Source organism: Rhagoletis zephyria, unplaced genomic scaffold (genome assembly GCF_001687245.7).
Source record: "Rhagoletis zephyria isolate East Lansing unplaced genomic scaffold, Rhagoletis_zephyria_1.1 Rzeph_scaffold_01011, whole genome shotgun sequence".
NCBI classification, from domain to species: domain Eukaryota; kingdom Metazoa; phylum Arthropoda; class Insecta; order Diptera; family Tephritidae; genus Rhagoletis; species Rhagoletis zephyria.
This window is the reverse complement of record NW_016158095.1, coordinates 127,216-154,861: the sequence shown is the minus strand read 5'-3', so window position 1 is coordinate 154,861 and position 27,646 is coordinate 127,216. Positions and strand designations below refer to the sequence as shown.

Genomic DNA, 27,646 nt, shown 5'->3' with positions numbered 1-27,646 from the left:
CTGCGAAAGATTTACGGACCTTTACGCGTTGGTGATGGCGAATATCGCAGACGATTTAACGATGAGCTGTATGAGCTTTACAACGATATAGACATAGTGCAGCGAATTACAATTCAGCGGCTCCGCTGGCTTGGCCACGTCATTCGAATGGACAGAAACGCTCCTGCTCTGAAAATATTCAACGCGGGCCGCGATGCTGGTAACAGAGGAAGAGGAAGGCCTCCTCTGCGGTGGAAAGACCAGGTAGAGAAGGACTTGGCTTCACTTGGCATTTCCAATTGGCGTCAGTTAGCACAGAAGAGAAATGACTGGCGTGCTGTTTTGGACTCGGCCAAAATCGCTTACTCGGTTACAGCGCCAATAAAGAAGAAGAAGAATTTATCCCACCTCACATGCGCGGTTTTGCATTATCTTGATACGTGGTTTTGCATTTTGTTGATAGGCGGTTTTGTACTTTAAACGACGATATGTGGATTCACTTGCTTATCGCCATAATAGTGTAAATTCTGACAGTGTAAAACTAACAATGAAAATTTTGGTTTGTATTCTTAATATTCTTCAAACGATTGTATACGGCGCGGTGACCTTAAATTAAGAGATTTTTAATCAAAACTGCGATAATATATTTTTAAAACTTTATTTAAAGTGTTTAAGTTGGTGATGGATTAACTTAATTAATAAAGTCTTGTAAATATGCACATGACTTTATCTAAATAAGCTAATTTTTACTTTAACTATCATCATCTGCTTTTTATATAAATAAAATTCATTATTTATGAATTATATTTCATTGGAGAAATAATAATTTATTACTTTATTTTTCAGATAGAGTCTAACTGGTTGCATCCACACAATAATTTAACCATTTTATTTTAATTTCAGATTGCTGTGCAAAAGACGTGTTGAAGCATCAGCAGCTACATTTATAAAAAATATATATGTTATTATATAAGTTGTTTATTTTGAGTTATTTAAATTTTTTAATTTTTCGTTTAGATTGTTTCTAGCGGAGAGTGATTGGATGTTGCCCATAGCCATTGGAAAAATTTATAAGATGAATATTTTGAAAACATCTATATGTAAGCAATGAAAGAGTCGTCAAATTTTGCCAAGATGTAATAAAAGTGCATTTTTGTGAACCAGTGTAAATGATTTGCAACTCTTAATATACATCAAAAAAAGGTAAATCCATTACCAAATCCATTACCTTTAAAATCGCTTAACTTTTTTATAAAAATTTTGCAACTTTTGAAGACATCTATATGAAAGCAATGAAAAAGTCGTCAAATTTTGCTAAGTTGTAAGACAACTGAATTTTTTGAACTACCATAAATGATTTGCAACTGCTAATATATATCAAAAGAAGGGTAAATCGATTACCTTTCTTCTTATTATAATATTGTTAAAATCGCTTAACTTTTATGGAAATTTTGTCATATTTGAAAACATCTATATGCAAAAGAGTAATATCAATAATAATACATTAACTTTTTTTACCGAAATATTTTGGTCCAACATTTTCACCAACAATACACCTTCACGATTTCGAGTGATACATTTATCTGCTAATATTACGGTTTGCTAGTTGTTAGAGGGCATATTTCCATTGACGCCTTAAATAACCTAACGAAAGTGTATGTCCATGAAAGAGTTCTTGAAATTCTCCAGTGATCTGGCGTTTCGCAGCACGGTTAATTGCACAGCGAAATAAATCTGAAGAACTTTTTCTTATTCCCTCCCTGGCGGCAACAATGATCCGTTTCGATGGAGAATCTCTCCTTGAAACTGTATAGTATAGTTGGTAGGTGAGTATCGTTGTTCTACAGAACTCCAATATAAATAGACTTATTTCAGACGAAATACCTTATCGTGGAGCGCCATGGTGCTGATGGTTGATTTAACGGTGGTCATCTGAGATTGACCCCTGGACAACGCAATCCTGGTTTTCTCCGAATGCAGCTTTAACGCACAGTAATATTGGCGATTCACATCCATTGGGCCAATCGGAACACACGGGATCTCGAAATACTCGGTGGTACAGCACGTCGGTGTAATTGGACATTCATGGAACATTTTCTCACTTGACGATTTTTAGTAATAACTCGACTACAGTATTGCCCTTACCGCTACCAATAGATAAGTGTCTCGAATATAAACCAGATCGGATCATAACTAAGATTCTTAGTAATAACACGACTCCAGCGCCACCTGGCGGGTCAAACTGAGAATATGAACTAACCAGAGATCTACTCAAGCACACAAAAAACTTCGTTAAAATCAGTTCACTCACAAACACACGAACAGAAGAATTATATGTATATACATCCAAAGATAGGTAATAGTTTCAGTACGTTTGGAAGACGCCGCGCCCCTTTTTAAATATCCTTAATTTTCTCTAGGAGTATACGATTGATTTCGTATATCTCTATACTACTATATGTTCGAGTACTCAACCATGAACACTTTCAGAGATATGCAGTATGAAAAATTCGGTTTATTTGAGTAAAGTAGAGGACTTTAATCCATTTATATGGGAGGTGCCATGCCCCCTTTTCCAGTAATATAAATTTATTCCATGAGTTTGCGATTGAGTTCATATATATCCCTACCAAGTTGCAGTACTCTACCATGAACACTTCAAGAGATATGCCGTATGAAAAATTTGGTTGGAGGTACCACGCCTTCTTCACTTATCGGTATGAAATATCCTTTACGACCTGTTCCCCGCGCCCATTTTCGAAATAGCCCCAATTTTTCTTCATAGCTACGCGATTGATTTTATATATCTCCATACCAAGTTACAGTACTCTACCATGAACACTTCCAGATAAATGCGGCATGAAAAATTCGGTATGTATGGGGGAGTATTCGATTGATTTCATATATCTCCATACCAAGTTCTAGTACTCTAGGTATCCAGTGGCGGTACTGTCATATAAGCCCAAAACCTCGGCTTGGCTAGCATAAATTTCTGTAGTTTGAAATTTTTCCGAAATTACCTGTATCACCCTCTCATCCACCAGCCGACTTCCACATTTGGAATCTTTTACAATTTTAAATGTTGCCGTCAATACTTTCATCCCTCTTTAACTTAATTGCTTTTACCAGGCTTTCAAAATTAAAGAGTTGCAGTATTCGTTCCTTCACGTGTAAATCACAGCAAACATACGTATGTATGTATTGCTATGTCTTTGCGTATACATACTGCAACGAAGCGTTTTTGTTGCCCCGATGCTTCTTCTACAATGCTGGGGTATACTCGCCGTTTCCAGGGTTCGTACAATAAATTTGTAGTTTCGGGGCTCTGGTAAATCGTACTTTATTGACTAACTTCCTTATTTTCTATAAACATATAAAAAAGAAAAGATCACGGTGGAAAATTCCAGTAATGTCGCTACTGGTAGCTGGGTAATGGCTCCGTGTTCCGTTACTGGCCCGTTATACCGTAGTGTCGTGGCTTTAGTACTGGTGGACAGCGCTCTGCTGACGCCGATGAACGGCACGCTGCTAACGTCGGTATGTGGTGCTCTGGCCGCGTCGATATGTATCGCTGTCGGCAATGTCGACGAGTCGCGCCGGTGAGTGGCGCTCTACCAACGTCGGTGAGTAGCGCTCTGGTGACGCCGGTATATGGCGTTCTTGCAATGTCGGAGACTCGCGGATGAGAGGCGCACAGCTAACGTCGTTGAGTAACGCTCGGGTCGCGCCGACGAGTAGCGCCCTGGTGACGCCGGAGAGAGTACTCTAGTCGTGTTGGTTAGTGGCGCTCTGGCAACTTCGGTGAGTGGCGCTCTTGGCCGCGCCGGTAAGAGCATTATGCTAACGTCGGAGAGTAGCGCTCGGGTCGTGTCGATGAGTTGCGCCCTGTTGGCGCTGCTGACGTCGCTCTGTTGACGGCGGTGAGTTGCGCTCTACTGGCGCTGTTGACGTCGGGCGAGCGGGTGTCGCCCGTACGCGGCTGTGGCGAGCGGTGATCGAAGCCTGTATTTGCGATCTTAAGTTCGGGGAAGGAAATATATATTGTCTAGTTTTCCTCGCATAAGTTACGCGGTCTTGGCCCTCTACTTCTGAAGTGGCGATGTATTGTGTTGATTAATATCTTTGCCACAAGCAATCCCCGATCATTCGTAGTTGTCGTTCGACCGCGACCACAGATCCGTGCTGACTGGCTTTTGAGCTACTGTGTCGTATACAGTGTTGCCGCGGCATTCAGAAGAAATGTATCACAAAAATTCCCTAAAGTGGATCAAAAGTATCATGGAAAAAAGTTTAAGTATCAAAGTATCAATCTTCAATAAAACTTCTATCTCTTAAATTAAAATGGTAGTTTGAATTTTTAATTGAGATCGTTGACAGTTTTTATTAATATTTTTATGGTTTTTATATAAAATACAGAGTGAAAATAAAGCTTTTATACTCGGTACACAGTTGAATTGATTTGTATACTGAACTAAAATCACATGTCAAATTGGTATTTAACACTGTAGGAATATCGAAGTAATTTTCACAATACTTACTGAATTACTCTGGATGAAATTTTTGAGGCAGTGTCACACGATTAGTACATTTGTACATTTTGGCAGTTACAGTGTAGTGTTGTTTAGAAATTCTTTTATTGAGCTGAACCCAAATTTATAAAGAACACCACTCTGTGACTGCCAAAATGTACAAATGTGACACTGCCTTTAGCCCAGTACCACATAAGACAGCTTCAAAATCAAAAATAGGAAAGGAACGACAATATTAGCCTGTTCCGCACTCCAGGATTTAGTGATAAATTGTTCGAACAATATATGATAAATTTGTGAAAGGAAACGACTTCGGACTATTTCGGACTAAATCCTGCAGTACTGGAGCAGGCTAGTTGTCTGTAGCTAACAGTGATCCATATGCAGATTAAAGGTGGTATGTGCAGTGAAAGAAAACAAACATAATGTTTTGCCACAAATTCATAAAAGTCCTAAGATGGGAAGAGTTACCCTCAACTTCTTTGAGAATTAAAATGTACCTCAATTTATGCTAAGCTAAAAATGGAAGTATCTTTTAAAAGTTCGATGAAAACCATTTGGGTGAAAACGGCAACACTGGTCGTATATTTAATAGGCTGTGTGCTTGATGTTGCATGGCTCGGAGCTACATGTTGCGGTGTGATGTTGCATTGTCATGGCAACGAAGAGGTTATCGGGTGTTGCTATGACTTGTGTAGCCGTGGCTTGTTTCGTGGCTGGCTGCTTTGGCTTGTGTTGCTGTGGCTTATTGCATCGCTGGTTGCTTTGATGGCGGGTATTTGTGTGGGCCAAATTCTTCTGGCATATTTGGTCCTCATGTGTTACATGTATAAGTTTGTGAGTTATGTATTCCCCCTGCAGGAAATGTATATAACTATAAGCTAACTTAAAGTTAATTAGGAAGGAGCTAAAAGTCACTTATTATCTGTATATTTTCTTTGACGAAAGCTAACTATATTTCTATGGCGATGGCCGCGAAATAGTCAAGGGTGGTTTACCTCTGCATTAGATGTAGTCAAGGGTGGTTACCTCTGCATTTGATGTAACTAACTTGTAACTAACTACTTTTGGACATAAAATATCAATGGGAAAAACAAAATATTTTTTTTTATTTTCTTATATTTTTATTTACTTTATTTATATTCGAACTCCGTAAGACATAACTTGAAAGTGATAATATGAAATTTCGATCTTTTATTTGTCCTCAATTCGAAAAAGTATTTGCGAAGTGCAGGATATTTAAATAGAAACGCGTTTAAAGAAAACAATCTCCTTCATTACTCCTGCATTACTTATCAACTAGTTTCAAGTTAGCTTTTTGTAGCTAACTACAAGTTATATATTTTATAGAAATCCCGCAAAAAAGCTAACTACAAGTGGGTTATTTTTTAACAATTGATAATTTTTTTCAGCAGGGCCTTGTTGGTGTTTTGAATGTGTGAGAGTTCTTGTAAGAAATTTCGAAGCCAGCATCTGTGAATTCAAGAAGTTACAAACTTTTGGTTGTTTCAACTGAAATCTACGAAAAAGTGAATGGAATACACAACAAAGTTAATTAAACAATCAGAAGTGCATATCATAGTCCTTCGCAGTGAGTAGAAGCATTGCAGATATCGTTTTGGATTTCATTAAATTGAATAATTTTTATTCCGACCTCTAGGTTAATGTTCGTGAGTTTCTGCGCTTGGTGTACAAAGTCAAATTGCTTTCACTACAGAAACTGTAAAATCGGTACAAAATCCGTACGCTCAATTTTTGGCCAAGCAAAAAGCAATATATGTAATTGAATAAAGACAATCCTACTTCCAACAACTTCAAATATAATAACACATTTTTCCACTAGACCTACTTATTTTTGACTTCACAGGCAAAATGAACTAATGTAGGTAGTTACAAATGTAAACAAACAATTGCGTTGGTGTAAATATATATATTTTAAGAGAGAGACGCTGATTGATTTCGACTACACTTCGGTTTTCAAAAGTTTAGCCTTGCAAAATTCCACAGTTTGATTTGGTCCCCTAAGACTATTTCTGACAAAATCCTGGGGTACAAGAACAGGCCAAACATATGGATAAAGTAAACAAGTGTTGCCACATATCATTTCTTACATGAGGAAAACCTTCATGACTTAGATAGTTGGATATGGGCAGAAAAAGCAAATTTTTACAATATGAATCCGTATACCTTATCGGAAAATTAAAAATCAGTACCTAAATTCGTTCAACCATTTTTACCACCGCAAATCTGTACCGTGCGGAAAAATACGTACTTCTGGCAGGGCTGGTTACGGTTTTCTTCCATATAAATTAAATTGTATTTATTCGTTTGCTTCCATTAAACGGGACAAAAACATCTAAAACATTAAGGGTATTTTTCAGCCATTTGAAACTGGCACTCTATTCTACTAGATTTCAATGGGCTACAAAACTGCATACGCAGAATCCTTCTAGGAAATCTTATTAAAAAAGTCCAAGTTTTTAAGAAAATTGTTTGTGTTTTTTTATTTTTATTTTGCACAAAGTTTGAAACTTGAATTAATACGGGTTTTTTCAAAGAATAAACTATTACTAGCCAAAGCATTTACATTTTACGGTTGAGTTGTCATTTACACGAGTCGATTTTGGATAAACGACAAAAATCTACTGGAAAATCGACCCGCGTAAAGGCAGCTTAATCCAGCAACAATTATCATTAAAGTTAAAATATCGGAACTAAAATTAAAAGAAAAGTAATTCCTCTATATCTTTACCGGGGTAATTGTTACATCGATGGGCAACGACAAATACAAAACTTTAGACATAGCAATCTTTTACGATCCAGTTCAAATCGGGCGATTGTGAGGGCTTATTCACGATAGCAATGTTATTTTCCTCTTTCCAGCCACTTGCGTACACGTATTTTTTTATGAAAAAGATTGATCCCTCGAACATTTTGGACGGAATTCATTTGGCTGTAGCCCACCAATGTAACAATCGTGTCGATAAAAAGATAAAATATGCCTTTTAGTTTGCTATCAAAAACCCTACCTCCTTTCTAGTTGAAGAGTATATTTGTTGATGCAACAGATAGCAGATTTTCAGTTGAGCGGAGTAGAGGAGTAGGTTTTAAATTATTTCGAAAAAACGCAACAAATCTACTGCCATAGGAGCGAAGTCCGAACGATGGCTTATTCTGTATATAAGGCAAATTTACGCTCTTTGTTTGGTGCACAAAGTCAGTATTACGCAGCCTATAGATGGAATACTATCGATAGTACCGCCATTCGATAGTTTTCGAAACGATAGTTGAAAACATCGATAGTATCGATTGTAATTATAAATTACTTTGTAAATTAAAGAGATTATATAAATTTGTTTAAATTTGAGTGCATAAAAAGAACTTCTTATAATAATAAAATAAACTCATTAATTTATGCGTCTGAATTATATATACTTATACACATACACTTGCATCCACTTGAATAGCGACAGGCAAAATCTGAATTTATTTTTTATATGGAAAAATTAAATTCGGGTTTTGTTTGTCCCTTTTGAAGTGCAAAGAAGAGAAATTGGCTATAATAATACATTTCTAATACTACAAAACAAACAAAACAAAAGATATTCGTTTAAATTGACAACTCATACTTATAAAAGTTCAACTGAGATCAAATACGGAGGCGCATATCAGAATCCGGACAAAGGAAATTATTATCATTTTACCATATTATAAGAAAACGAATAAAGTACTGGTCAAAATAAAAGCACCACAACATTTTTATCAGTTTTGACTATTTTTTTTTTGTCTACTAATTTTTTATAATATTGTACAAAACATAAAAAACTACAAAATCATTAAAATTTCAAGCTTTTTAATTCGAATTTCTATAAAAATTTTGTGTAAGCTTATGCTTATGTAAGCTTGTGTATAGCTTATTAAATTTTACAATAACTCAGTGTAAGCTTATAGTTGCTAAAAATTGCAATAACTAAAAGTTTGTTTTGCCGACTGTATTGTCAATTTTCTTGGGTTAAAAAAAAATTAATGTAATGTTAAGAGATGTAAATAAGAGAGAAGTTTCGCTAAAACCGACATCGATAGTTTTAAAAGACTATATTACTATCCATAGTATCCCAGCTCTACCGCAGCCGTTCTGCGATGAACATGATGGGAAGGTATGGTCTCGCATGGTGTTGGTTTTCATTGCATCAAATTTGAAATCTCCCTGNGAAACCGACACCGATAGTTTTAAAAAACGATATTACTATCCATAGTATCCCAGCTCTACCGCAGCCGTTCTGCGATGAACATGATGGGAAGGTATGGTCTCGCATGGTGTTGGTTTTTATTGCATCAAATTTGAAATCTCCCTGTAAATTCAAAAAATAAAACCTGTGCACATCTATGTAGAATCCCAGTTCTTTGATTTGACTTCTCATTTTGGAAATACGAAATAACGGTGCAGATGTGATGACCTTAAAAAAAAATAGATGGCAACTCTAATTGAAAGTATTATCAGCCTACAGTTTTCTTAAACCTCTTTCGTTTGACACTAATATTTCGATATTTCATATATGTATCTTTCGTATAAGTAAAACAAATTCGGCTTTTCAAACAGGTGGCAACCACTTTAGAAGTATTTTAAAACTAAAATCTTTCGCCGGGCATTGTTATACATATTTCAATTAACTGATGAATTAAGTTGAATTTAATTTTTTTAAGCACATGGCAACTCTCGTAAATACAGTTTAGAAATAAATTATTTTCAAACTAAAATCTTTCGCCGGGCATTGTTATACATATTTCAATTAACTGATGAATTAAGTTGAATTTAATTTTTTTAAGCACATGGCAACTCTCGTAAATACAGTTTAGAAATAAATTATTTTCAAACCTACTTCGATTTATATCCATCTTTTGACAATCCATTTAACTTATTAAATAATTTAAGCATAATTTTTTCTACAAAAAAAACCAAATGTCCAATTTAAATATTTCAAAACGCTCGTTCTTTTGATAACCATATTTTCAAATTACATGTAACTTATGTATAATTAAACGAAATACCACTTTCAAAACAGGCGGCAACCCTCTTAAAAATTATTTTCGAACTAAAATTTCCTTAAATATTTTTCGTCTGATTTTGTTATAAATATTTCAAGTAACTGATGAATTAAGTGATAGTTTATTTTTTACACATGTGGACACCATCCTAAATATAGTTCTTAAATAAAGGATTTTAAACCCGTTTCCATTGATTCATTCATTTAACTTATTAAATAATTTTAGTTTAGCCTTTTAAATTGGGTCAACCCTCAAACACATCAAAAATGTTCTAAATTGTCAAACTAAGTCGGCCGCTGTGGTGTAGTGGTAAGCAGTGCGCGCTTTCACTCATCAGCACCTGGGTTCAAGCCCTAGTCAAAGCAACATCACAAAAAATATAGAAAAAGGTTTTTTCTTAACAGCGGTCGTCCCTCGGCAGGTAATGGCAAACCTCCGAGTGTATTTGTGCCATGAAAAACAGCTTCTCATAAAAATACAATCGCCGTTCGGAGTCGGCGTAAAACTGTAGGTCCTTCCGCTTTGTGTGACAACATCAAGGCGCACGCCACAAGTCGGAGGAGAAGCTCGGCCAAACACTAACATATGTGTAAGCGCCAATCTATTATTATTATTATTANATGACACCCATATAGCGATACCTTATTCACTTACCAACTTCCTTTAATTAAAATGAATTACATTTGTGTACATGTGGCAACCCTCCTATACGTAGTTAAGTTATAAAGCCTTTTCAAACCATTTCGATTGATACCCATTTTGTAATATTTGATTTAACTTTTTATTGAATTTGAGCTTAATTTCTTAACAGGTGGCAACGTTTTTCGAAAAAATAAAACCTTCTTGTACATCCACACCCTAAGCCCTTTACTTTGGTACCTCACTTTTGAAAATTGAATGGACGGTGCGGATCTGAGGGCATTGATTAGTAAATAACTTGAGTTTAATNGAGGTATTCACAACGTTGTCGTAAGTATCATATTGTTGTATGTCGTAAACTTTAAACGCCTTAAAAATATATTAAGCAGGTTCGCAAAGTACCATCAAAGTCATATTTTGAATTTCCACAGTGTTAAAAAATAGTTGGTAGTAGTTTCAAGTACTCTAAACATTTATTTATGCTTTTAAAGTTTACGACATACAACAATACAATACTTACGACGCCGTTGTGAATCTCCCAATAATTTCTTGACGCTCTTTCATTTGACATCATCGTTAATATTTCGTATAACTTGGGTATAAAATAGTTCAATTAGACTTCTCAAATAGGTGGAAAACCTATTCAAAATATTTTCAAACTACTACCTTCTTAAACCTCTTTTGTATGACACCCATATAGCGATACCTTATTCACTTACCAACTTCCTTTAATTAAAATGAATTACATTTGTGTACATGTGGCAACCCTCCTATACGTAGTTAAGTTATAAAGCCTTTTCAAACCATTTCGATTGATACCCATTTTGTAATATTTGATTTAACTTTTTATTGAATTTGAGCTTAATTTCTTAACAGGTGGCAACGTTTTTCGAAAAAATAAAACCTTCTTGTACATCCACACCCTAAGCCCTTTACTTTGGTACCTCACTTTTGAAAATTGAATGGACGGTGCGGATCTGAGGGCATTGATTAGTAAATAACTTGAGTTTAATTATTTAACAGGTGGCAACTCCTCCAAAAAATGCCTTCGCGTATTATATATATAGATATTTATAAAAAATAACCAAAATTAAATAACGAAAAAAATTATATGTTAAAACTTGTCGAAATATGGTGCGACTATAATTTTTTCGACCACTGTATGTAGATATGTATGTTTTACTTATAACTTTATTTTTTCATAAGGATGAATTAAGGAAAATATTAAAATAAACCTGACTTTATTTATTTAGTTCTTTTATTCCCTAGGTTATATTGACTTGGGCTTACCTCGATTGAATCATTTAGGCACGCCACTGGAGGTATCACGCCCCTAGGGCTGCAAACCGTACTAAAACATGTAGTATTATTATAGTTATAAATATAACTCAGTAATTTTCAAAAAAAAATTTTATTGAAATGGTTGACTTTTACAATTTTTCCAATTCCAAAACCATTCTACAGACAGAAAGCAACAAAGTTAAATAAAAACGAAGCAAATCCGTTGAGCCGTTCTTGAGTTATGCGATAACACGCGAGAGCAATTCATTGTTGTATATAAAGATTTTTTTAGAATGGTGGCAACCCTATTAAATTTTTTTTTCTATTTTAGATTTGTTTATACATTCTCAGTGCAATAGCACTATTGCGGCTTATTTAAATTATTTTTTTTTTTTTGATATTTCAGCTAGTTAGTTAGTTAATTTTCCGGGGGTACTAGAACAAGAGACACCGCGACCTAAAAGATCTTCTGTATCTCTTTAAAGGAGTCCGTAACCCAATGTGGCCAAGATTTCTTCGGCTTCCCTAATGAATCCTAAAAGGGCCTGGGTAGACGAATTCCTAATAGCAAAGGGTTCGACCATTGAAGGTTGAAATAAATGAATCTTTGTCTGGCCAAAGCCGGACAGTGACAGAGAATATGCTCCGAAGTTTCATCAGCCTCGAGGCAGAGCCGGCATTCCGACTCTGCGATCGCACCTATTCGGTGCAAGTTGGAAATTGGTTGTGACCAGTCAGATACCCAGAAAGTAACCTGATGTCATTTCTATTAGGTAAGACGATGTCGTTTCTGTTAAAATGGTAGCCGAAAAGCCTGCCTAAGGCCCCCTACCGCTCCCCAGTACTTACTGCGTTCTTGCTTCGGCAGAACATATGTGACACCTAAAGTTAAAAGGGACCTACGGTCAGAAAAAATTGGTTTTCACCTTTTCATCTACTCTTATAGTAAACGGGCCGCTCTTTCCAAGGCAATAAACAGCAGCTTTCTAGCTGCATTAGTTTTTTCACAATTTCATTTCAAAGTTAGGTACTTTCACAAAAAAATTAATTAAATTCGCTTGAAACTCGTTGCTCGGGGGTTTTCGGGGTCGCTGATTACGAATCCGATGTAGTTTTTCAAAATTCGGTGTCAACGACATTTTTGAGGTTCACATGAATCCGAACGAATTTTAAATTTTTTCCGCCATATTGGATCCGCCATTTTGAATTTTTAAAAACAAACATCAGATTCGTAATCAGCGATCCCAAAACCCCCGAGAAACGAGTTTCAAGCGATTCCGATCAATTTTTAAAAAAGTCATCCGCCATATTGGATCCGCCACTTTGAAATTTGGAAAACTAACATCGGATTCGTAATCAGCGACCCCGAAACCCCCCGCGTAACGAGTTTCAATCCATTAACACCTTCAGAAGCATCAAAATCAACTTGGTAAACTTCCAAGTCGTTTTTCTCGAAATCTTTTTTTCTGAGCGTAGGTCCCTTTTAATTTTACGTGTCACATATACTAAAATTGTAACGATATTTCAGCTATCTGGAAACATAATTTTTCCATTTTTTTCCTTACAAACCTTCTACATACAGAAAGAAATATGTTGAAATAAAAACGAAGCAAATCCGTTGAGCCGTTCTCGAGTAATGCTATAGCACAAGAACAGCAATTCATTTCTATATATGGGTGTTTCCATGAAAATGTCAACCAGGACTGAAAAAATAAAAACAACTGAAAAGGGTTTTTAAGACGAATTAATAAGAGAAAAATACTCGAATTTTTATATTATAGAAGTATTTCAGCTTATTGGAATTTTAAAACTCAAAAATGGAAGAGTAAAACTGAATGTCTCTTCGACTAAGTTTTCTCTAATGAAATGAACTATTTTCTCTTTTCTATTAACTAAATTAAGAGATTTGAAACATTACAATTACATCTTAAAATGAAATTTGCAACAACAACTTACTATAAAAATTAGAAAAAGGAGAAGTTGGAGCTCGAATAACGGTAATTTTTTGATTTGCTTCTGATAGTATTCTAATGTCGCGTACGTTATGCAAAAACATTGTTTGTCTATGTCATTTGTATATTGGCAGTCGCAGGTAATGCAGATTACAATTCTTAAGCGAGAAATCTTTTAGTCAAAGATATACAGTAAAATTTTCTTTCCAACCGAAGTAAAAATATATTTTATTACCCTTTAAAGTTTGTCGCATACGTTATTGTAAGTACGAAAATTTCAATCAAATACATCAAAACCAATGTCTAAGCATAAAGACAGCAAAGCAAAATATACTGTAGTTGTAAAATAATGAAACGGTGGCGAGAAGAGTTCTCAATAAATACATTTTATTACTTACGAGAAAAATTGTCGCGTACGTTTTGTCGCGTACGTTATTGTTTTTTTTTTTTTTAATATAAAACTAGCCAGAGATAATTTCTCTTAAAATAAGAAAGGATTGTAAAGGTACATTATTTAGCTTAGTTTAGGAATTTTTAAAGAAAAGAAAAACTCCCATGATTCGCAGACTTTCGCATATATGCGTGTTTCCATGAAAATGTAAACCGAAAATGCAAGCAAATGAATTCAAACGGCTTTATAACTTTAAATTTCGTATTCAGATGGCGGAAAAAGGTTTTGAAAACGCGAAACGGTGGAGAGAAGAACTGAAAAAATTTAGTTTAGTATGTGTTACTAGTAAAAATATTGTATGGGGAAAAAATCTGTCGCGTACGTTATGTCGCGTACGTTATTATAATTTTTTTTAATAAAAACTAACCAGAGATAATTTCTATCAAAAAATGGAAGGATTGTAAAGGTACATTATTTAGCTTAGTTTAGGAATTTTTAAAGAAAAGAAAAACTCCCATGATTCGCAGACTTTCGCATATATGCGTGTTTCCATGAAAATGTAAACCGAAAATGCAAGCAAATGAATTCAAACGGCTTTATAAATTTAAATTTCGTATTCAGATGGCGGAAAAAGGTTTTGAAAACGCGAAACGGTGGAGAGAAGAACTGAAAAAATTTAATTTTGTATGTGTTACTAGTAAAAATATTGTATGGAGGAAAAATCTGTCGCGTACGTTATGTCGCGTACGTTATTATAATTTTTTTTTAATAAAACCTAACCAGAGATAATTTTTGTTAAAAAATGGAAGGATTGCAAAGGTACATTATTTAGCTTAGTTTAGGAATTTTTAAAGAAAAGAAAAACTCTCATGAATCGCAGACTTTCGCATATATGTATATGTGCCTTAAAACCACTTCTTTTTTTGTCGCGTACGTTATCACCTGGTTTCGAACGGATATTTTCCACACCAAAGTTTCGAGGCTGCTTATTTTTTTCTCAAGCATAGTACCCTTTGGTTGCAACATAACCGTAATCTTTTTTTTCAGTAACTTCTATTTTTGATAGATTTACGTTACTCTATAAGCGTACGAATGTCGCGTACGGCTGTATGGAAACACCCATATGTATAAAGATGTTAATTATAATTTGTATTCATAATATTGATTATTAACTTTGTATATTGGGTAAACAATGCATTTTGAAAAATAAATTTTGCAAAGTAAAAATCAAAAAAACTTCAAGATTTTTGATTTAAAGATTCTAAGGTTATTTTGAATTCGCTATGAAGAAAACGCAACCCTGCCCCGGCTGACGTGGAAAATATTAGAGGAATGCTCCTATATGTTTTCCTTATGAGGTATCTAAATGAGTGCGACAGTTATGCAAGATTCACACGTACAGGGGGAAACTGGTGAAAATCTGCACACCGCCTATGCAAAATTCACCAGATTTTTCACCACTTTTGAAGTGAAGGAAACCCGCGGTTTCACCAGATTTTTCTTTCTTAGGCATGTTAATTTTTCAGCTTTTTCCGATCTCGGGATTTTCGGGATGCCATTATCAAAAGTCCAGGATCCCGAGATTAGTCCCGGGATTTAGATATTCATTACTTTTCAACAATTTAAATCGAAAGAATTGCTTCTATATTGTTTGAGAAGCTCTCCTACCGTAAAATAAATAATAAATAACAAATAAATGGGTCTGAAACCTCCTTTTTTATTTAAAGTGGCGTTTTTATTTTTTCTCTCTGACGTCAGGATTTATTTTAAAGGACTTTGTAATTTCTAAGATATGATTAATTCCAGAAATTATTTAAAAAATTCAATACAATGTAGAATAAAAGCTCCGTATATCCAGTAAAAAAACTGTGGTGAAGTCCTTTATGGGGATAAAGTTTCCAGAGGTGAAATTTTAGGTAGCACACAATTTCTTACACGCATGGTTGCTTTTCAGCACTGATGAAAGAAACTTAAGAAATATTTGAAAAAAAAGTTCATATAGTACATTAATTTTGAAAGAAATACCATATAATGTATGTACTCTGGTTAATAATATCAAAAAATGTATTAGAACCACCGTTTAATGTTATATTTGATACAAATTAATATTGCTGCCCCGAACGCTCTGCGCCTTGCCACTGAATAATAGGTTTACTTAAAATTACATCCCTGGTCCTTGTTCTTTCTGTATCGCATCGTGGTGAATTCACATTTCTCAGAAATTTGACAACAAAACAAAACAAAGCGAGTATTTTATTTGCTAATTTTTGCGATTTCTATTGTTTAATGTAAATTTGTCTTTTTAGGATATGTCGAGCCAACAAAGAAGGCGCAGTTGGAAAATTGAGTAATTAGTAATGAAGTAGCAGGCATATTTGGAAAATTATGCCGATAAACAGGATGGAATTTGGGAAAGTAAGTGCATGGTTGCAGCATATCTATGTATAAAAAGTATTTAATTAAATTGTTTATAGAAATGTTATAAATCGAGTGGCTCATTTACGATGTGCTCCAAACATTTGGCGAACTTTTTTTCGCCTTTTCAACGTGCTAAGTAACAAGTTAAGATGACTGCCATCATGGGCCGGTAAGAAACCGCAAGCAAAGGGCAGACAACCTTCCAGGAAGCTGCCTCCTGTCCCCGAGCCGAAGCTGCAGTTCAGCAAGAGCAGGTCAGCAAATTGCTACCCTGATCAAACGTAAACTAAAGCGCTCTGCTGTGATTGCACTCCGTAAATGTGAAAACTTGGTGCATGCTGAGAAATATCAAACAAGAAAACTCCGTGATGGACGCCGTGAGATGGAGTAACGCTGTGTGGCAAAGAAATGCGGCCAATTCGACGGGCCTGAAAAATCCAAATTGGCTTTTGTGATCCGCATCCGCGGTATCAACAAAGTTGCACAAAAAGTGCGTAGTTTTACAGTTCTGTCTTCGCCACATTAAAACGGTGTGTTCATCAAATTGAGCAAGGCAACCATTAATATGCTACGTATGCCGAACCCCCTATATGGGGTTATCCAAATCTTAAATCAGTTTGTGAATTGATGTACAAACGTGGAATGGTCAAGCGTGTCCCAATCTCTGCTTTGTGATCGAACGCAAATTTCGCGAAGCGCACGAAATTCAGTGCGTTGATTCACTTCACTTCAAGAAAGCCCCCAACTTCCTGTTGCTATTCAAGCTCAACACATCAACCCGAGGCTGGCGCAAGAAGGCTAATCACTACGTTGAGGTTGGTGATTTCGGTAGCCGTGAGGATAAGATCAACAAATTGCTGCACAAGATGGCTTAAAGAAATTGTTGTTTTGTATTTAAGTAGACAATATAATTTGGCACATCTTCAAAAGACGCCCAAGAAAAAAAAAAAAAGAAAATTAAAAAATTCCTGAAGTTGCCTTTTCACGGGTCGATTTCTGTCGACTGGAAAATTTACTTAAGATATCGACTAGCCAAAACGCTTACATTTTACGGTTGAATTGCAATTTACACGGGTAGATTTTGGTTAAACGACAAAAATCGACCGTGTAAAGGCAGCTTAAATAACGTTCAAATTAATCACCCCCTTTGAGATGGAAAATACCAATAACCATTTCATAATTTCGAAAATTATTCCATTTATATTTGTTCTTGCATTTTCCACACCACTTGTGAGGTATGCTTTTACGCGCGTTACCGATTTTTTTTTAATGTGCTCGGTTGCCCAGGAGGCCTATTTTCACCTTTACAACTTAACTTAAACAGAATTAAAACTAAAGCATGCAATATATAAAGAAAATTAAAAGTTGTCTTACATCTAGTAAACTTAAAAAATTGCACATTAAATTCATTTTTCATTATAAAATAAAATTAAATATCACAATTCAGTCTACAAAATGTGGTCTGTTTGCACCCACAGTAAGTTCCCATGAAGCCTAGCCTAAATTCAGAATTGAAAAAAAAAAACGAGCAAATGGGGTCGGAAACTACTAGCCCTAAAAGCATAATGTGGAAAATGTTTGAAGAGCTGCGAAATTGTATTGCAATAATAAAAATAACAGTGCATAAATTGGAAAAAATGGTTTTTGTTTTGCTTTATAATTTTTGGGAATATTGGTTCAGATGGAATTTTTTTATTTGTTTGGTTTTTCAGCTCGTTAATGATGCACCCAGGGTTGCATTTACTGTCTATGAAAATATTTCGTGAAGCGTTCCAAAATTAGCTCCGAGCAACTAAAAGTTGGTTAAGCTTAAATGAAATAGTTTTTTATTAAATATTTATTCCTGGTATTTAGTAAAAAACATCAATACTAATGTATGAAAAACAAAACATCAATGCTAATGTATGAAATGAAGTAAATAAAAATCTACGAATACATTCCATGAATATTTTGTCATAGAGCCATTATTAAATTTAGACATAACTTTGTCAGGCGTTGGTACCTACGTATATAGAATTAATGCGTTGGAGAGAGATAAATATACAAGTTCAACGCGCTAATTTAGGTATCCTTGTATGTATATACCTGTTACTCGTCTGGCATATACTCCAACTGCGAAAATAATGACAATTATAATTTATGTAGATCCCTGGATAAAAGATTGTCACAAGTTACTTTCGGTAACTCACGATTGAAGTTTGGAATGCAATTTCTCAGAAACACGACTACAGATTTTCTCCAAAGTGTCGGAGAATGCTATGTACTAGTTCATGAAATTCTTAAATTATCTTATTTTTTTTAGTTTAGTGTCAACCATTTATGAGTTTAATAAAATTTTGTCGTATACGACATTTGTCAAAAAATTTGCAGTCAGTTTTAGTGATATACGCCAAAATGTGATAACAATTTTTATAAATTAACCATACTTTTTACTAATCAGCCTAATCGTGAGTTTCGCCCGAACAAAATTTCGCCAACAATTTTTTCATCCACCTGTAGTGAACACACGCAAACGAAAAGTGACCCGGTTCTAGAAAATGAAACTCATGATAAAGCTGAATATGTCGGAAACTAAAGAAGAACAGATAACTCTATTTGAAAGATCTTGATTAGTTTAGTACGACAGCAATACTAACGCAATTTGTACCAAATAACCGAAAAAATTTTAGTCAATTAGTCGGAAACTAAAGAAGATATCCAAAAACCACAAATTGTCAAAATGACGCTTCCGGCAATTTTCCATCCAGGCGACGATATTTGAATAGGTTTGTATAGTTACCAATAGTCAGTACTAATTTGTACTGGAACCTGCAAATTTTTACTGGAAAAGTGTATGATAACCCAAAAAATTTGCAAGAGAGCACTGAATCGAGAGCGTAACAACACGAGAGAGCTGCAAATTCTTGCTAGTGAAATTTTTACTAGCAGAAATTAGCTAGCAGAAGAAGAAGAAGAATAAATGTCAAAAGAATATATAAAAAGTGGTGTTACTAGCTCAGTTGATTTTGTGTATGTGTTTCGCCGCACGGCTTCTGATATCAAATTGAAAAATTTTGTTTGAATTTCTACACACACTTACAGGTTTTGACAGTTTATGCCGCCAAAGCAAAAACAAAATACATGTAAATTTTTGTTTTTGTACTCCTGCTATCACCTTATATTGATTCGCCTTGGCACAAACAAAAGTAAAATGAGTGGAAATCATAATATTAATGATGTACTGGACAGTGTAAGTGCTTGTGTGTAAAGCAAAGAGTTTAAAACTGATTTATAAATAGTAAAATGTTTACAGCAGATTGTCAAAGCAGTGCAACAACTGTTCTCTTGCAAGTTTTTGCTAGTTTTGTGTTCAATAACCTCTTCTGCAAGTTTTCTCTTCCTCGCAATTTGACGCTCTATTTTGCTTTTACGCTCTCGCTGCAATGTTTTACTGGAGAAGTTACTATATAAATTTTCGGAAAAAAGGTTAAAAAGTATATTCATCTGCTGAAAAGATATTTTCGCAGATTCACAATTTATTTAAAATAAATCTATCAGCCCTATCTCCAATTCCATGTGAATAAATCTCTCCAGTGCTTAAATAATTTTCACCACATTAAATAGCTGCACAACACCCTAATTGCCGAAAAAGCGTTGCTTGCAACACTAGTCCTTTATGGGGACCAAACTTGGTAAAAAAAAATAGCTAAGTTTGTTTACTGGATATACTGAGATAAAAGTATGGGTACCAAAAGCAAGAGGAAATTTCTTTAGAATTTAAAAAATTAAAAGTTTTTGGATTCACAAGGGTGAATAAGTAATTTTTTAAGTTGATAAAGTTAGATGGACGAAATTCGTGGATGGTATCGAGTTTATAGCCCTTAACATATAATTTTTTCAAAAGCCAATATTGCGAAATTTCAAGGATACCATTTTTAAAGGACATTTTCAATACTTAGCAGTCCTTCTGCACCAAAAACTTGAGTCTGTTTAAATTCTACAGGATTTCCTTATTTTAATTTCCTACCCATACTTCTTCTCTAAGCACATTTCTCTGAATTTTTAAAATCATTTTTAAATTACTGAGTCAGAGTGAAAAACTAAAAACGCAATTTTATTATTATTATTTTATTTGCCAATAATCCCGGCATTTTTTGGACCTTAAAAAGGCCAGGATCCCGGGATTAACATTCCTAATATGTATACATCTTTGGTTTCGGTAGTAGTCAAATTTGCGAAGATGTAACGCTTGGCCCAAAACAAAAATCGAAGGGCTAGACAGAGACGAACACATGGTGTTTGTCTCAGTGGGTGAATTTGGTGGAGTGACTTGGGAACCACTTTGGGTACGGGGGCCCAGTTGGTCATCAGTTTAGGCCCAGTTGGTAACTAGTCTTTGGGCCCAGTTGGTAAACAGTCTGAGACCAGTCAGGGACCTCGATGCGGGTACTTAAGCGGACATAATTACTGATGTAGTTACATCTTCTTGTTGACTTACATAAATACTTGAATAACAACATTTAATGAAGTATACATAGTTTAAAACCAAAATCGTGGCATTATGTAAATACATAAACATGTAAAGAAAAACTTTATTTAAAAAAAATATTTAGTGCAATGGTATATAATTTTTACAAGAATTAAATTGTTTGAAAAGTCAAAGTTGGACATATAATTTTGTACCAAATTCACAATAATATTGTTTCCCACTTATGTTTATTTATTAATTTTTAAGATTTTCCAATCAATTAAAATGCAGTTTATACCCTAACAAATACCATATAAACGTAAGTGTTTTTTGAGTATACAGTTTTTTAGCCCATTCAATTTTAGTGTAATAATGTGCAAGTTTCAAGTGGCTAAAAGTTACCGTTGATTTTTTAGAGTTTTTTTTTATTGAAGGTGAGAAAGTCAAAAAAAGCAAATAAGCAAATGGATGTATAGAATTGACAACAACAACCACGCTGTCGAGTTTAAATAGCGGCAAATCAGCTGCACTTGATAGTAGTTGGTTGAATAAGGAAAATGAATTAGCAACAAGAGTTTACGGGATGTACATAGCTCAGTGGTTAACGCTTCTGACTTTGAACATCGAATTCGCAGGTTCGATCCCTGCTGAAGTCTAGAAAAAAGAAGTCTGATGAGGAGATGTGGTGATCTCCGAAATAGTGCTATAACTTCTACCGCTTAGACTTTGTTGCTTTTTCAATTTTTCCTAATAAACAATCGTGGTACAAAGCTCAATAAAAATATTAAAAATAAAATGTTAACAAGCCACAATAACATTGACAAATACATAGTTTAGGAAGAGCCTGCCTGAAACTATACAAAAAAGCAAATAAGCAAATGGATGTATAGAATTGACAACAACAACCACGCTGTCGAGTTTAAATAGCGGCAAATCAGCTGCACTTGATAGTAGTTGGTTGAATAAGGAAAATGAATTAGCAACAAGAGTTTACGGGATGTACATAGCTCAGTGGTTAACGCTTCTGACTTTGAACATCGAATTCGCAGGTTCGATCCCTGCTGAAGTCTAGAAAAAAGAAGTCTGATGAGGAGATGTGGTGATCTCCGAAATAGTGCTATAACTTCTACCGCTTAGACTTTGTTGCTTTTTCAATTTTTCCTAATAAACAATCGTGGTACAAAGCTCAATAAAAATATTAAAAATAAAATGTTAACAAGCCACAATAACATTGACAAATACATAGTTTAGGAAGAGCCTGCCTGAAACTATACAAAAAAGCAAATAAGCAAATGGATGTATAGAATTGACAACAACAACCACGCTGTCGAGTTTAAATAGCGGCAAATCAGCTGCACTTGATAGTAGTTGGTTGAATAAGGAAAATGAATTAGCAACAAGAGTTTACGGGATGTACATAGCTCAGTGGTTAACGCTTCTGACTTTGAACATCGAATTCGCAGGTTCGATCCCTGCTGAAGTCTAGAAAAAAGAAGTCTGATGAGGAGATGTGGTGATCTCCGAAATAGTGCTATAACTTCTACCGCTTAGACTTTGTTGCTTTTTCAATTTTTCCTAATAAACAATCGTGGTACAAAGCTCAATAAAAATATTAAAAATAAAATGTTAACAAGCCACAATAACATTGACAAATACATAGTTTAGGAAGAGCCTGCCTGAAACTATACAAAAAAGCAAATAAGCAAATGGATGTATAGAATTGACAACAACAACCACGCTGTCGAGTTTAAATAGCGGCAAATCAGCTGCACTTGATAGTAGTTGGTTGAATAAGGAAAATGAATTAGCAACAAGAGTTTACGGGATGTACATAGCTCAGTGGTTAACGCTTCTGACTTTGAACATCGAATTCGCAGGTTCGATCCCTGCTGAAGTCTAGAAAAAAGAAGTCTGATGAGGAGATGTGGTGATCTCCGAAATAGTGCTATAACTTCTACCGCTTAGACTTTGTTGCTTTTTCAATTTTTCCTAATAAACAATCGTGGTACAAAGCTCAATAAAAATATTAAAAATAAAATGTTAACAAGCCACAATAACATTGATAAAAAGATATATATTATGATTTTAGCTTGGATTCTAAATTAAGGTTCAGACCAGCGCACTTAGGGACAAATCGACAATTTAGGACGACAAAAATTTTTACTCCATATGTATTTGAAAGATGTCAATGAAATTGGCTGTTAAGGGATTTTCGTGGTCACTGATTTCGAATATTAAATCAAATTTCCAAAATTCAAAATGGCGGATCTAATACGGCGGACGATTTAAAAAAAATGACTATATTGTGGATACCAAATTTCATGGAAATCTGTCAAATACATATGGAGTAAACATTGTTGTCGTCCTATATTCTTGATTCGTCCCAATAAACGACTTAAGAAATAGATGCTCTATTTACGGAAGGGGGAAAAGGGGGGACGAGTTCGTGATATTTTTACATTGGCAATTTGTTGGATTTTCGAACTGTTGAAGAGAAGTTGCTGTACTCGTTGGAACTTTTTTTATAACTCTAACTAATATAAAAAATTTAAGATTTTTTCAATAAGAAAAAGGCAATTTATAAAATAGGTGTTATAACCATTTTACAAACAACTATATTATTAACAAAATCGCAAAATAAAGTACATACCTCACGCCTCACTTTCCGTGTTGACAAAACTATGAGATGTTAATAAGAATAAAATTACAAGCGAAATTATTTTATCATCGCTTCAAACAAAAAAATGCGTGTGTAACACCGTACACATGATAGAAGTGAAACTTCTTAAAAAAGGTGTGAGTAACAGGTACCTACTCACGAAATTGGATGTGTAAACATATGTTTACGGTTCGGCAAACCATTAGGCGATTGAGTTACATACGTAGGTTTGGTTGGAAATCAAACAATAATTTCATTTCATCTTATTAATTTTCTGATATACATATAATTTATTTATTCATTTTCCGGTAACACCAACTTATATGAATTCGCGCTTCTAACATCCATAGGACCGGGTTGTAATGGAAGTAATTGTATGTTTAACAAATAAATGAAAATTTTTATAATGCAATCAATAGATCCATACGAATTCGCCATTACCAAGGTACTAAGTAACGTACGCACTTTTGTTTGCAAAATGCATTTATTTAAGTTGAAAGAAGACAAATTCCTTTGTTCGGCATTTACTTATTCTTACCCGCTTTCTATCTTCCAAGGCGAATTCATATATTCTTATCACGAATTCATATATTCATGTGGTAGCAAGAGTATAAAAACATAAAATTACCTTATAAATTAAAAGCATAAGTATCACATGTATGCGTAGTCCAATTCACGAAATCATTTCATCGATCTGAGTAAAAACTAAGTGCATAAACTCTATTTCGCGTTAATTGAAATCATGAAATGGTGTTCATTCATTCATTCTACTCAAACGCATGAAATGATTTCATGAATTGGCCTACGCATAATGATAGTAAATGACAGAATGAATTACAACAAACACATCCTTTTGACATAATGCAGGCCGAAAACATTGGTTCAAATCAATCCGCAATCAAGTTGGACGTCTTGCCCACAAACATTGCAATTTTGCGAGCAGTCTCATTGTAAAATCTCATTTTTACAATTTCATAGTTTCGGCTTACATTTATAAAATTCAACGAAAGCACGTACCTATTTCGGCTGAGTTATCCATTTTCGGTTATTTAGTGTACAAAATAAACGCAAATTAAATGAGTTTGTACAACATGGCCATTAATGTAGCGATAACTTGTACTTGTATTAGCAACTATTTGCTAGTAAGAAATCCAGCTGATGGCATGATGCTTAGTGTAAATCACATTAAGAAAATAATTGTTTGTGGTGCTTTTAGAGTTGCAATTGACAAAATAAACCTATTTAAATATATAATAAGATGGAAAACACTAGTTTTCTAAGAAAATTGCATCGGAAAATAACAAATTAATCAGCTGTTCATAAAACTAGCAACTTCTTGCTGGTTTTGCGCTTTCGTACTTTCTTGCATATTTCACTCATTGGGAGTAAATATTGGCTTACTCTCCGAAATTTGGTTACTGGCAAGTTACTGAATATTTTTTGCTAGAGAATACGAAAACACAACTTATATCTTCCAACGAAGGACGAGTTAATACATGGAGATAACGAGAGCACAAAACTCCTCTAGAAAATTACACGCACAATGACAAACATAAATAAACGTACAACAAACACATAATTTTTGACAATCAGTACACTTCGCATTTATATCAGCGAGCAGCTTATTACATTTATTTTCGTTTGTACTACATATGTGCATATATACATGTACACAAACATATGTACATACACAAACATATGTACATACATAAAAATATATACACAACCATTCAAACATATGTACATACATGAAAAAATTGCTGTCCATAAGTACATACATATGCCCATCAGTACATCAACGAAGCCCGTTTGTTTCATCATAAATATATCCATACAAACATATGTACATACATATGTACGAATGGATGTAGTTACGCGAAGCACGCTTGCATCATTTATACATATGTGACCTGGTCTACGGAAAGGGGGCTTAGGTGTCAAAAAATCAATTTTCACTTTTTGGTTGATTCGGATGGAAGATGAGATGCTTTTTCACGTGGTGAAAAGCAGAAAATCCTAACTTGCTTAGAAGTGTACTAAAAATGTAGAGAAAGAAGAGTAAAAACGAGTAAACGAAACGAGTTGCTTACTTTTAACAGCTTTTTCACAGAAAACTAGTTTTCGCACGTAAGCTCCCTTTTCGTAGACCAGGTCACATATATTGCTTGGAAGCGGCAGAGCTGAAATGCGCAATGAGTTCGTTCATACATACATATATATATGTATACATACATACGTTCATTCAAACATACATATATACATATTTAGGTACTCGTACCCGTCATGCGTCGCTTTATCTCTTTTTTCGCCTTCCCTATATACCTATATCTTCCTTCTCACTCATGTAACGTTTTCAGTTTTAAAAATTTCACTCTCCATTTTTGCGATACCGCCGCCAAAGAAGTTTCACTTCAAAAATTATTTAATTCGACGCACGATAGAAAACCCAACTTTGCGCTTCTGCTAAAGCTACCGCGTTGCGGTAAAAGTCAAAATTTGTGTGTTACATTGTGGACTGGTTTATAAGGAGTATGAGAAAGGTATGTGTGATAAGATTTAATGACTTTGGTTTTTCTATTTTTGTCATCCTAAATTGTCGATTCGTCCCTATGTGCAGCGTTGCCTTTTTGTGGGTAATTCCCCAAATTCGGGGAAACTTTAATTTGTGTGGGTAATGTTTGCGAACCGATATGTTGTAGGGAAATTTGGGGAATTCGTTATCTAAGAAAAATTCAAATGTTTTTTTTATATAATTGAAGCTGGTATAGTATTATTAGCAGCACTGTGTTTTATTTTGCAGTAGAAAGGCGAAACTATACAATGCGGTCTTGTCTGAGCAGCCGAGATTTTCGCCGCGGTGGTTCTTATTGTAAAAACGATGGGTTTGCTATACATTTGTGGCAATTTTTGGCTGTCATTGTAAGTTGTTATTGTAATTTTGATTTGCTATACGGATACCACCTTGTATGAATTCGCCGTTTGCAGAAATTATTTTACTTTGAGCTACCGATTCGTTCTAAAAACTTCGTAAGCCCAGCAAAGCTTTACAGTCAGAAGTGAACTAGAAAATAAAAGAATCACGTCGCATAGGAACAAACTAGCAATTGAGAAGTGGTTTAAAAATAAAAGATCTCAGGTAAGAAATGGCATTTGTTGGTTTGCGCAATGCTATGAAGTGAAGACTCCCGTGAAGTTGGCCCTCGAACTTTCGACAAATGTGCATTTTTTTATAGTTCTGGCTAGATTTTAAAGAGTTCTAGAGTTCCTGACTGGAAATTACAATAGTTCCGGGGAATTTCGGGCAGAAATCGAAAAAAATCTTAGGGGGCCAACTTCACGCGGCCCACTTTTTTCCACGAAAAAGAGTTCTGATGCCATATTCGAGTGTACGATAAAGAGTTCTAGAGTTATGAAAGGGTTTTGTAAATAGTTCTGCAAAAAAAAATAAATTTTTTTTATTTTGAGAAATTTTATTTAATTCTGTCACCGTTTACTTCATTCGTTTTCAGAGTTCGGAGTAGCCCCCTGAGACTTCAAAACTCTTATAACGTTTTTTGTCCGATCAATACTAAAAAAGTTATAAGCAAAAACAAGAGGCGAATTTTTATTAACAAAAAAGTTTAATTTGTTTTCAGAGTTCTGTTGAGAGGTCTGAGTAGCCCCTCGAGAGTTCTAACTAAAACTCTTACAAAGTTTTTTGTTTGACCAATTGTAAAAAAAGTTATAAGCAAAATCAAGGGGCGAGTTTCTATTAACAAAAAAATTTCATTGGTTTTTCAGAGTTCTGTTGGGAGTTCTGAGTAGCCCCTCGAGAGTTCTAACTAAAGCTCTTATAAAGTTTTTTGTTGGACCAATAGTAAAAAAGTTATAAGCAAAATCAAGGGGCGAGTTTTTATTAACAAAAAAATTTCATTGGTTTTTCAGAGTTCTGTTGAGAGTTCTGACTAGCCCCTCGAGAGTTCTAACTAAAACTCTTATAAAGTTCTTTTGTCCGACCAGTAGTAAAACAGTTATAAGCCAAAACAACGGGCAAATTTTTATTAACAAAAAAATTTAATTTGTGTTTCAGAGTTCTGTTGGGAGTTCTGAGTAGCCCCTTGAGAGTTCTAACCAAAACAAGGGGCAAATTTTTATTAACAAAAAAATTCAATTTGTTTTTTTTTCAGAGTTCCGTTGAGAGTTCTGTGTAGCCTTTCGAGAGTTCTAACTAAAATTCTTACAAAGTTTTTTTGTCCGACCAATAGTAAACAAGTTATAAGCAAAAACAAGGGCGAATTTTTATTAACAAAAAAATTCAATTTGTTT

At 34.6% G+C, this 27,646-nt stretch overlaps 1 long non-coding RNA gene across 1 annotated transcript; it reads left to right on the top strand.

Annotated features, from left to right (window-relative positions):
* The first annotated feature begins 16,024 nt into the window (after positions 1-16,024).
* Positions 16,025-17,325, top strand: LOC108362441 (uncharacterized). Its single transcript, XR_001847468.1, has 3 exons — positions 16,025-16,065; positions 16,124-16,232; positions 16,292-17,325. It is a non-coding gene; the product is annotated as an uncharacterized LOC108362441 (long non-coding RNA).
* The last annotated feature ends 10,321 nt before the right edge of the window (positions 17,326-27,646 follow it).